Below are 9,943 nucleotides of genomic sequence, written 5' to 3'. Positions count from 1 at the left end.
TAAAATCATTCTTTCAGCCTTTGATTGTCCCTGAGGTTTCTCAGTAAGGAATTGAATGAATGTGGAGGGATTTCCCCAAGACAGGTGAGGCCTTGTTAACTCCGTGAGTGTTTCAACATCGAATCAGAAAGCACAAAAGAGCTCTCTTGGCCCATTGGCCGGTTAGGGTCCGGAAAGGTCCGGCTGGAAATATGGGAGAGGCGGGTACGATGGAAGAGGGCCATTGGATGGTGAGGGGGGAATGAACATAAAACAATGTGCAAAGCTGTGGGGAGAAAGCAGGAGGTTGGCACGAGGTAGTGGCACTAGGTGTAACGGGCTGGTACAGGCAGGGAAGGCCGAATGGCCTCCTTCTGTGGTGAACCATGTCCCTGGTGCTGTGTGAGTGGGTCAGCCCTGTGCCCTGTACAGGGTGCTCTCCCCCAGCCCCTGAGGTATTTGTAAGGCACGTTCCCACCCTGTTCCTGGGAAAGCTGCAGCAGGGTCACAGGGAGTCCATGAGCTGTCGATCCTTTCCCTTGTGGTCAGGCAGGAATGGTCACAGAGTTTCTAAAGCATAAGGTACACTGTCTGTCCCTGACCCAACACGGCACAGACTGTGGGAGGGGAATGGGGTGGGGTAAAGCCTGTACTGTGTGGCTGCTGGCAGAGGGCTCGGTCCAACATCTCTGATGGTGTTTTCTGATTTCAGAACAGAAAGAGAGCAGTTTGTGAACACAGACAGCAGCTCACCATCATCCCAGACACATCGACTCTGCAGGGGAAAACATGAAGGTGTTCTTCAGCATTGTCCTGGTCTGTGCTGGGATCACAGCAGGTAAGGAGTGATCTGTTTGTGTCACTGATCGGGTTGGGTGATCCTGACGCTATCATTGATGTCCCACTCTCTGGGATTGCCCCTCAAGGTGCTGAGTTACAGTCAGACAGCACAGGAACAGACCCAACCCGTCCAATCCGAACATATTCCCAAATCGAGCTCATCCCACTTGCCTACGTTCGGCCCCTATCCCTCCAAACATTTCTTATTCACTGACTTGTCCAAATGTCTTTTAAACAGAGTAACTGTGTCCACACTCACTACTTCCTCTGGAAGGTCATGGCACACACAAACCACACTCTGTGGATAAAACTTACCCCTCATTCTTTTTAAATCTTTCTCCTCTCACATTAAAAATATCCATTGTAGTCTTGAAATCCCCCACGCGAGGGAAAAAAACCACCTGCCTTTCACCTTATCTGAACCCCTCATGACTTTATAAACGTCGATAAAGTCACCCATCAACCTCCTACGCTCCAGTGAATAAACTCCCAGCCCATCCAGCCTCTCCTTATAACTCAAACCCACTATTCCAAGGAACATCCTGGGAAATCGCTTCAGGACCCTCTCAGTTTAATTATATTCTTCCGATAACAAGGAGAACAGAACGGGCCACAGTATTCCAGATGAGGTCTCACGAATGTCCTTTAATACCCCACTCACCCCCTCATTCCCCACTCCCTTTCATATCCCACCAAGTCTAATCCCACTCACCTCCTCATTCCCCACTCCCTTTAATATCCCACCCAGTCTCATCCCACTCACCTCCTCATTCCCCACTCCCTTTAATATCCCACCCAGTCTCATCCCACTCACCTCCTCATTCCCCACTCCCTTTAATATCCCACCCGGTCTAATCCCACTCTCCCCCTCACTCCCCACACCGTTTAATATCACACTCAGTCTTATCCCACACTCCCCCTCACTCCCCACACCCATTAATATCCCATCCAGTTGAATCCCACTCTCCCCCTCACTCCCCACACCCATTAATATCCCACCCAGTCTAATCCCACTCTCCCCCTCACTCCCGACACCGTTTAATATCACACTCAGTCTTATCCCACTCTCCCCCTCACTCCCCACACCCATTAATATCCCACCCAGTCTAATCTCACTCTCCCTCTTCACTCCCCACACCCTTTGAAATCCCTCGCAGTGTGTGTGAAATGTTTGAGGTTGTGATCGGAATGAGGGGGTGTAATTTGAAAGCACAGTCATGGTCCCTGAGTGAAAATTCTCCTCAAACTGAAACTCCGAGTCTCACTGAATTCTCTGCAATCTCTCCCTTCGCAGGACGATCTCTTCAATGTTTCACGTGTTCAGCCTCCTCCGGTTCCTGCTCACTGAGAGAGAACACTTGCCTGATTGGCATCACCAACTGCCAGACTGTGTCATCCCACACCATCATCGGTAATCCTGCCTTTCTGTTGAAAGCCGACTCTTCCCAGATTGGAGGGAATGGGGCCAGACAGTGTGACGGGAAGTTTCTTTCCCTGTTGGCTGATTGCAGACGTGTCGGCTGGAGACTAGGTTCTGGCTCCTGGTTTCAGTTCCTCCCAGCGCAAACCCACATGGAGCAGGGGTACTGCTGTGAGACAGGTGGAGTGTCCCGACCTCTGAGGCAGGAGGGCCGGAGTTGACAATCATCCCAGCCCCTGAAGAGGCGTAGGGTGATATTCTCCAGAACAGTGAGGTTCTGAAAATATCTCATTGTGATACTGGGTTTATTATTGTCACATGCACTGAGATACAGTGAAAAGTATTGTTCTGTATGATATCCAGACAAATCACACCTTACAGAAGTACATCAGGGTAATGGAACAGAATGCAGAATATAGTGTTCCAGCCACAGGGAAGATGCAGAGAGACATCAACTCTAACATAGGTACGGTTGGGTCATTAGTCTGATAACAGCGGGGAAGAAGCTGTGCTCGAATCTGTTGGTACATGTTTTCAAACCTTTGTATCTCCTGCCCGATGGAAGAGGGTGGGAGAAAGTATTCCCGGGCTGGGAAGGCGCTTTAATGATGTTAGTTACTTGCCCGAGGCAGTGGGAAGTGTAGATGGAGATAACGGGGGGAAGGCTGCTTTGTGTGATGGACTGCGCTGTGTTCACATCTCTCTGTAATTTGTTGTGCTCCATACCAAGCTGGGATGCATCCAGATAGGATGCTTTCTGTGGGGCATCGACAGAAATTGTTGCAGACGGAGTGAAGCTAAACAAATGATGTGGTGAAGTTCTAACTCCAGCCTGTTTACCGTAGACAGTGGGACTGAGACACTCAGACACATTGAACAACGCTGTGAGAGTCCCTCCGAAGATGTTTCGTTGAGCACTGGAAGGGTGTTTATCTCCCGGAGCAGCCGTCTCTGTGGCTCAGACCGATGTAATGACCAGACAGTAGCAGGTGAGGATCACAGTGAGGTCTGTCAGGATTCAGACCCACATGAAAACCCTGGGGGTGGGGGGGGCGGGGAGGTGATGAACGTCAGGTTTGGGGAGTTGTGTTAGGGGGAGGGGATGTGACGATTTGAGGGGAGGATGGTTTTGCCCTTGAATCAAAGAGAAGGCATCTTCTCTTCTTCCCTTTGTGATTTCAGAGCCTGCCAACACCACCCTGAACGGACTGCAATGTTTCGGATGCTACAGTCCATCCATGGCCTCCTGCCTGGCCAATCTACAGAAGGTGGAGTGTGCGGGTCGGGAGAATCGCTGTGTGAATGGAAAAGGCCAACAGAGATTGTGTACGTAGATACACTGCATCGTCCACTGCTCTCTCCCAACCTCAGTCACTGAGCTTCAGGGTCAATGTCGAACTCACTCCCAGGTTTGGGATGTTGAAGGGAGCCATTGTTCAGGAGAATGGAATGATGGGATAGCACAGCACAGGATGAGGCCATTCAGCCCATTCTTGTCCACCAGGATGCAGTACTGACTGGGTTCCCTCTTTGACCCAGTTGTCAGTCCACAGTCTGTATGCAGAGGGAGAGGTGGGTCACTGGCTGGTGCTGAATGGGAACATCCTTCAGCCCCAATCTCACCTGGGCCTGGGCCTGGGTTGATACTCTCCGTGGGCCTCAGCACTTGGCTCGGGACCATCCCCTGACAGGGAGTCGCTGACAGGGAATGTGCCTGATTCTCGGCCCCTTCCCCAATCCAGCTCTCACCCCCTGAGCAGGTTTCACCCCCCCACACCCTCCAGGAGGGTAGGTGTCTGGGGGAGGGAGTTTTTGGGCCCCTGGTCTGGCTCTCAGCCTCACAGCCCTCACCCAAACATTGCTCAGAATGTAACATCCTACAGGTATCCCCTGCTTTTGGAAAGTTCACTTTCCCCCACCTGCCTTTTCACAAAGACCTACATTAGTACCTGTTTACACTCACTGAAAGAAATCCAAAGAGGATTTTCACTTTTCCCAGAAAAGGAACTGATTCTTCACTTTGTGCCATTTCGGCTTCTGAAAGGTTTCATCGGAACGCTCTACTTTCCGGATCGCGGAGGAAAGCTGTACCTCTCCCCAGGAACCCACCAACCCCAGCCCAGCTCAGTGATCCTCCAATCACAGGCTCCCGCTATCACTGATCCTCCAATCACAGCCCAGTACACCGATCCTCCAATCGAAGCCTCCCTCTCTCACCGCGCATCCAATCACAGCCTCACGCTCTCACGGACTCACCAATCATAGCCTCCTGCTCTTACTAAGCCTCCAATCACTGCCTCCCGTTCTCACTATCCTCCAGTCACATCCTCCCGCTCTCACTGACCCTCCAAACGTAGCCCAGCAAACTGATCCTCCAATCAAAACTTCTCTCCATCACAAATCGTCCAATCACAGGCTCCTTCTAACACTGACCCTCCAATCACAGCCTCCCTCTATTGCCAAGTCTCCAATCATACCATCCTTCCATCCCAGACTCTCCAATCATCGGCTTCCTCTCACTCCCTGACCCTCCAATCGCAGTCTCCTCTATCGATGAGCCTCCCATCATCGTCGAGGTCAGTGACCATCCAATCATAGCCCAGGTCACTGATCCTCCAATCACAGCCTCCTGCTCTCACTAACTCTCCAATCATACTGTCCCTCTATTACTGATCTTCCAATCACTGCCTCCCTCTCTCACTATCCTCCAATCACAGCCTCCCTTCCCACTGATCCTCCAATCACAGCCTCCCTCTCTCACTATCCTCCAATCACAGCTGCCTGCTCTCAGTGATCCTTCAATCACAGGCTCCCTCTCCCACTGATCCTCCATTCACAGGCTCCCTCTCCCACTGATCCTCCAATCACAAGCTCCCTCTCCCACTGACCCTACAATCACAGCCGCCCGCTCTCACTGACCCTCCAATCACAGCTTCCCTCTATCGCCGAGTCTCCAATCATTCCATCCTTCTGTCCCAGACTCTCCAATCACAGGCTTCCTCTCACTCTCTGACCCTCCAATCGCAGTCTCCTCTATCGATGAGCTTCCCATCACAGTCGAGCTCACTGACCGTCTAATCATAGCCCAGGTCATTGATCCTCCAATCACAGCCTCCTGCTCTCACTAACTCTCCAATCATACTGTCCCTCTATCTCTGATCCTCCAATTACAGCCTCCCGCTCTCATTGACTCGCTAATCACAGCCTCCCTCTCCCACTGATCCTCCAATCACAGCCTCCCTCTCCCACTGAATCTCCAATCACAAACTCCCTCTCCCACTGATCCTCCAATCACAGCTGCCCGCTCTCACTGATCCTCCAATCACAGCCTCCCTCTCCCACTGAATCTCCAATCACAAACTCCCTCTCCCACTGATCCTCCAATCACAGCTGCCCGCTCTCACTGATCCTCCAATCCCAGCCTCCCTCTGTTACTGATCCTCCAATCAGGACAGTGACCCTGTTTCCTGTCTGGGATCCACTCTGTTGCGATGTGATCTGTTCTCTGATCTCCCCCACAGTGTCAGATGTTGGCCGAGATGTCGTTTTTAAAGGATGTGCTTCGGCGAATCAGTGCGGAGCGCGGATGGATTTGCGAGCGTTGGGTTTGTTGCTAAGCGACGTGTCCTGCTGTGAAGGCTCTTTGTGTAATGGAGACCCAGGGATCACCACCACAGTGGATCCAGGTAAAGGTGACACAGACTCGGTGGGAGACACCCAGTGACCATCCCCCCTTCAGATCCCCACTGTCCCCAGGCAATAATGGTGTCTAGATCCTGCACCAGATCCCCTCGGATCGTGCTGCTTCAGTTGGATCCCCTCACTTTAAGCTCATTGACTGATCCCTCTGCTCCGTTCCCCCTCAGTCCCTGTTCCCCTTAGATTCATTGAGCTAGCCATCCTAACCACTGGCTGTGGTCAGGAGTTCAACTCCCCACAGAGGGACATTTCTTCCCTGTTCCTCACTGGATGCAGGAGAGACTATCGTGTGTCCCAATCCCCCAGACTCCTTCAGGATGTTTTATTCAGGTACGCAACCTTCCTCAAATCGCCTGGCATTTTGGGGTTAGGTGGGGAAGGGGGTCAGTGTGATGGTTACTGCTGGGGAAGGTGGGAAGGGCTCGCAGTATTTTGGAAAAGTAAGTTCCCTGCTCCTCATTGTGAGTGATGTTTACACAGCTGCTGCTTCAAGCCAATGGGAGGAGATCAAGGTTTTGTGTGTGTGTGTGTGTGTGTGTGTGAGAGAGAATGTGTGTGTCTGTGTGTGTGAGCGTGCCTGTGTGTCTTTGTGTGTGTGCGGGTGCCTGTGTGACTGTGTGTGTTTCTGTGTGTGTTTGTCCGCGTTGGTGTGTGTGTCTGTGTGTGTGTGTCTGTGTGTGTGTGTGTGTGTGTGTGTCTGTCTGTGCCTGTGTGTTTGTGTGTGCGTGTCTGCCTGTGCCTGAGTGTGTGTTTGTGTGTGCCTGTGTGTGTGTAGTGGGGAGAGTGGGTGGGTGGTCAGTCCAGGTTGAAACCAGCTCAGTCCCAGCAGACACACCCAGAGCAGGAGCTGATTGGTCTTTGGTTGGTGACAGAACCGAAACCTTCTGTTCCTAGCAATTCCTTCCTGAGGTCAGTAATATTCCTTGCTCAGAAACCTGGTCTGTGCTTCCCATCAACCTCAGTCTAAACGGCCAGTTCATTTGGGAACTTACATTCTCCGATAATATCTTTAGCCGTTGCGGTGACTCTGGGAATAGGAGTCACAATAGTCGGGAAGAATCCTAGGAAAGAATCTGGGAGGAATTTCTCTCCTTAGGGAGTGAGACTCATTCTCCTGGACAGCATTGCAGATGGTCAGATCCCTCAATGTTGATTTGTCAATGAAAAATTCAACTTCTGCATCAGAATGAAGCTGCCGATGAATTCGGTTCCAAAGTGCCCACATGATGGACTGGTCATGATGTTCCTCACCCCCACAGTTTCTAACTCCATCCCATTTCGAAAATACAGCAGAGGGGCGGGGGGGGGGGTTCCTGATTTACAACCATCCGCCTTACAGACAATCCTTACAAAGATGATCCCATCCTGGGCTGTAATTATAACCATCCAATGCTCTAATGGTTCCTGTATTTACAAACAGCTGCTTTACATTTCTGGGGGATGAGATTCCGACTTGAGTCCAGGCCAACTTGCAAATGGAGCCCGTTCACAATCCCCGGGGGACTGCCTGGGAACTGGTTCCCCTTTCTCCATCTGAAGGGATTGATCTCTCCAATTCGCACAATTTCCCCTCATTGAATCTCACTCATCCCAGAATAGCCCATTCCCTCAATCCTTCAGTCTCCGACTCTGCCTGACGAGAGCAGTCTCCTCAACTTGCTTGTAGCTCCCGCTAACCCAGTGTGAGCTGGGGAGAGATCATTCACAGCCTGGAGTGTAGGGGCAGGTCCAGTGGAAATCTCAACACTAACCCCCCCAACCCCCTTATCCCCAAATCCCTCACCCTTCCTCTCAGGAAGCATCATCTTCCGGATCCTGCCCAGTCCAATCCTTCTCCTGTTCACGGAGAACATCTGGTGATGAAGATTTCCAATTGGTGTTTTGGAATGAACTGAGATCAGTGGGCAGGTCATTGCCCATCTCTGTCAGTGATCTCCTCGCTTTATTAAAGAGGGCATGAATTAATAATTAAACTGACCACATTACACTCATTCCCAGCTCTCTCCTATCGGAGTGTATATATTCCACATCTCTCGATCGATGCATTCAGAGAAATCAGTAAATCCCTGAATGCAGAGGTATATTTAGTAAGTTTGCAGATGACACCAAAATTGGAGGTGTCGTGGACATTGAAGAAGGTTACCTCAGATTACAACAGGATCTTGATCAGATGGGCCAATGGGCTGAGGAATGGCAGATGGAGTTTAATTGAGATAAATTCTGGTCTCCTTCCTATCAGAAAGATGTTGAGAAACTTGAAAGAGTTCAGAAAAGATTTACAAGGATGTTGCCAGGGCTGGAGGATCTGAGCTACAGGGAGAGGCTGAACAGGCTGGGGCTGTTTTGCCTGGAGTGTCAGAGGCTGAGGGGTGATCTTATAGAGGTTTATTAAATCATGAGAAACATGGATTGGGTAACTAGACAGGGTCTTTTCCCTGGGGTGGGGGAGTCCAGAACTAGGGGGCATAGATTTAGGGTGAGAGGGGAAAGATATAAAAGAGACCTAAGGGGAAACTTTTTCACGCAGAGGGTGGTACGTGTATGGAATGAGCTGCCAGAGGATGTGGTGGAGGCTGGTACAGTTACAGCATTTAAAAGGCATCTGGATGGGTATATGAACAGGAAGGGTTCAGTGGTATATGGGCCCAGTACTGGCAAATGGGAGTGGATTTGGTTCAGATATCTGATCGATATGGACAAGTTGGACTGAAGGGTTTGTTTCTGTGCTGTATATTTCTGTGACACTATGGCTCTAAAGTGTTAAACTGACAGTTTTATCGATTCCTGAATCCTCAGCACAAACTTGAGAGACCTCAGGAGCTGAATTAGACAGCCATTACAAACCCATCGGAAATTTCCTGCTCAATCTGGCTCATCAATGTCTTTGCTCCTCGATACATGTGGGACTTAAGATTAATTATTTCCCAGCATTCTCTTCACTCAGTGTGTCTGTCTGACCTGCTTTTAGGTTCAAACGTGTCAACCCTAGCAGCAACCAGCACATCGACCCGGGCAGCCACCAGCACATCGAGCGCAGCAACAACCATTACATCGATCCCAGCAACCACCAGCACATCGACCCCAGCAACCACGAGAACATCGACCCCAGCAACCACCAGTACAATGATCCCTGCAACAACTAGCACATCAACCTCAGCAACAACCAGTACATCAACCCCAGCAACAACCAGTAAATCAACCCCAGCAACAACCAGCAAATCAACTCCAGCAGCGACCAGCACATCAACCCCAGCAACAACTAACACATCAACCCCAGCAACAACTAACACATCAACCCCAGCAACAACCAGCACATCAATCGCAGAAGCAACCAGCACATCAACCCCAGCAGCAACCAGCACATCAACCCCAGCAACAACTCACACATCAACCCCAGCAATAACCAGCACATCAATCGCAGAAGCAACCAGCACTTCAATTCCAGCAGCAACCAGCACATCAACCCCAGCAGCAACCAGCACATCGCTGCCAGCAGCAACCAGCACATCGATCCCAGCAACAAACAGCACAACAACCCCAGCAGCAACCAGCACATCAACACCAGCAGCAACCAGTGCATCAACCCCAGCAACAACCAGTACATCAACCCCAGCAACAAGCAGTACATCAACCCCAGAAACAACCAGTACATCACCCCGAGTAACAACCAGTACATCAACCCCAGCAACAACCAGTACATCAAACCCAGCAACAAACAGTACATCACCCCCAGCAACAACCAGTACATCAACCACAGGAACAACCAGTACATCAATCCCAGCAACAAGCAGTACATCAACCCCAGCAACAACCAGTACATCACCCCGAGTAACAACCAGCACATCAACTCCAGCAACAACCAGTACATCAACCCCAGCAACAACCAGTACATCAACCCAAGCAACAAGCAGTACATCAACACCAGCAACAACCAGCACATCAACCCCAGCAACAACCAGTACATCAACCCCAGCAACAAGCAGTACATCAACCCCAGCAACAACC

The 9,943-nt window shown here is 50.7% G+C and overlaps 1 long non-coding RNA gene across 1 annotated transcript; it reads left to right on the top strand.

Annotated features, from left to right (window-relative positions):
• Positions 1-2,127: 2,127 nt before the first annotated feature.
• Positions 2,128-3,473, top strand: LOC140459006 (uncharacterized). The gene is made up of 3 exons (XR_011953816.1): positions 2,128-2,230; positions 3,085-3,228; positions 3,422-3,473. It is a non-coding gene; the product is annotated as an uncharacterized lncRNA (long non-coding RNA).
• Positions 3,474-9,943: the final 6,470 nt, after the last annotated feature.

This window comes from Chiloscyllium punctatum, chromosome 34, assembly GCF_047496795.1.
Source record: "Chiloscyllium punctatum isolate Juve2018m chromosome 34, sChiPun1.3, whole genome shotgun sequence".
Lineage (NCBI taxonomy): Eukaryota > Metazoa > Chordata > Chondrichthyes > Orectolobiformes > Hemiscylliidae > Chiloscyllium > Chiloscyllium punctatum.
Note: the sequence above shows the minus strand (reverse complement) of the source record. Positions and strands in the feature narration are given on the sequence as shown.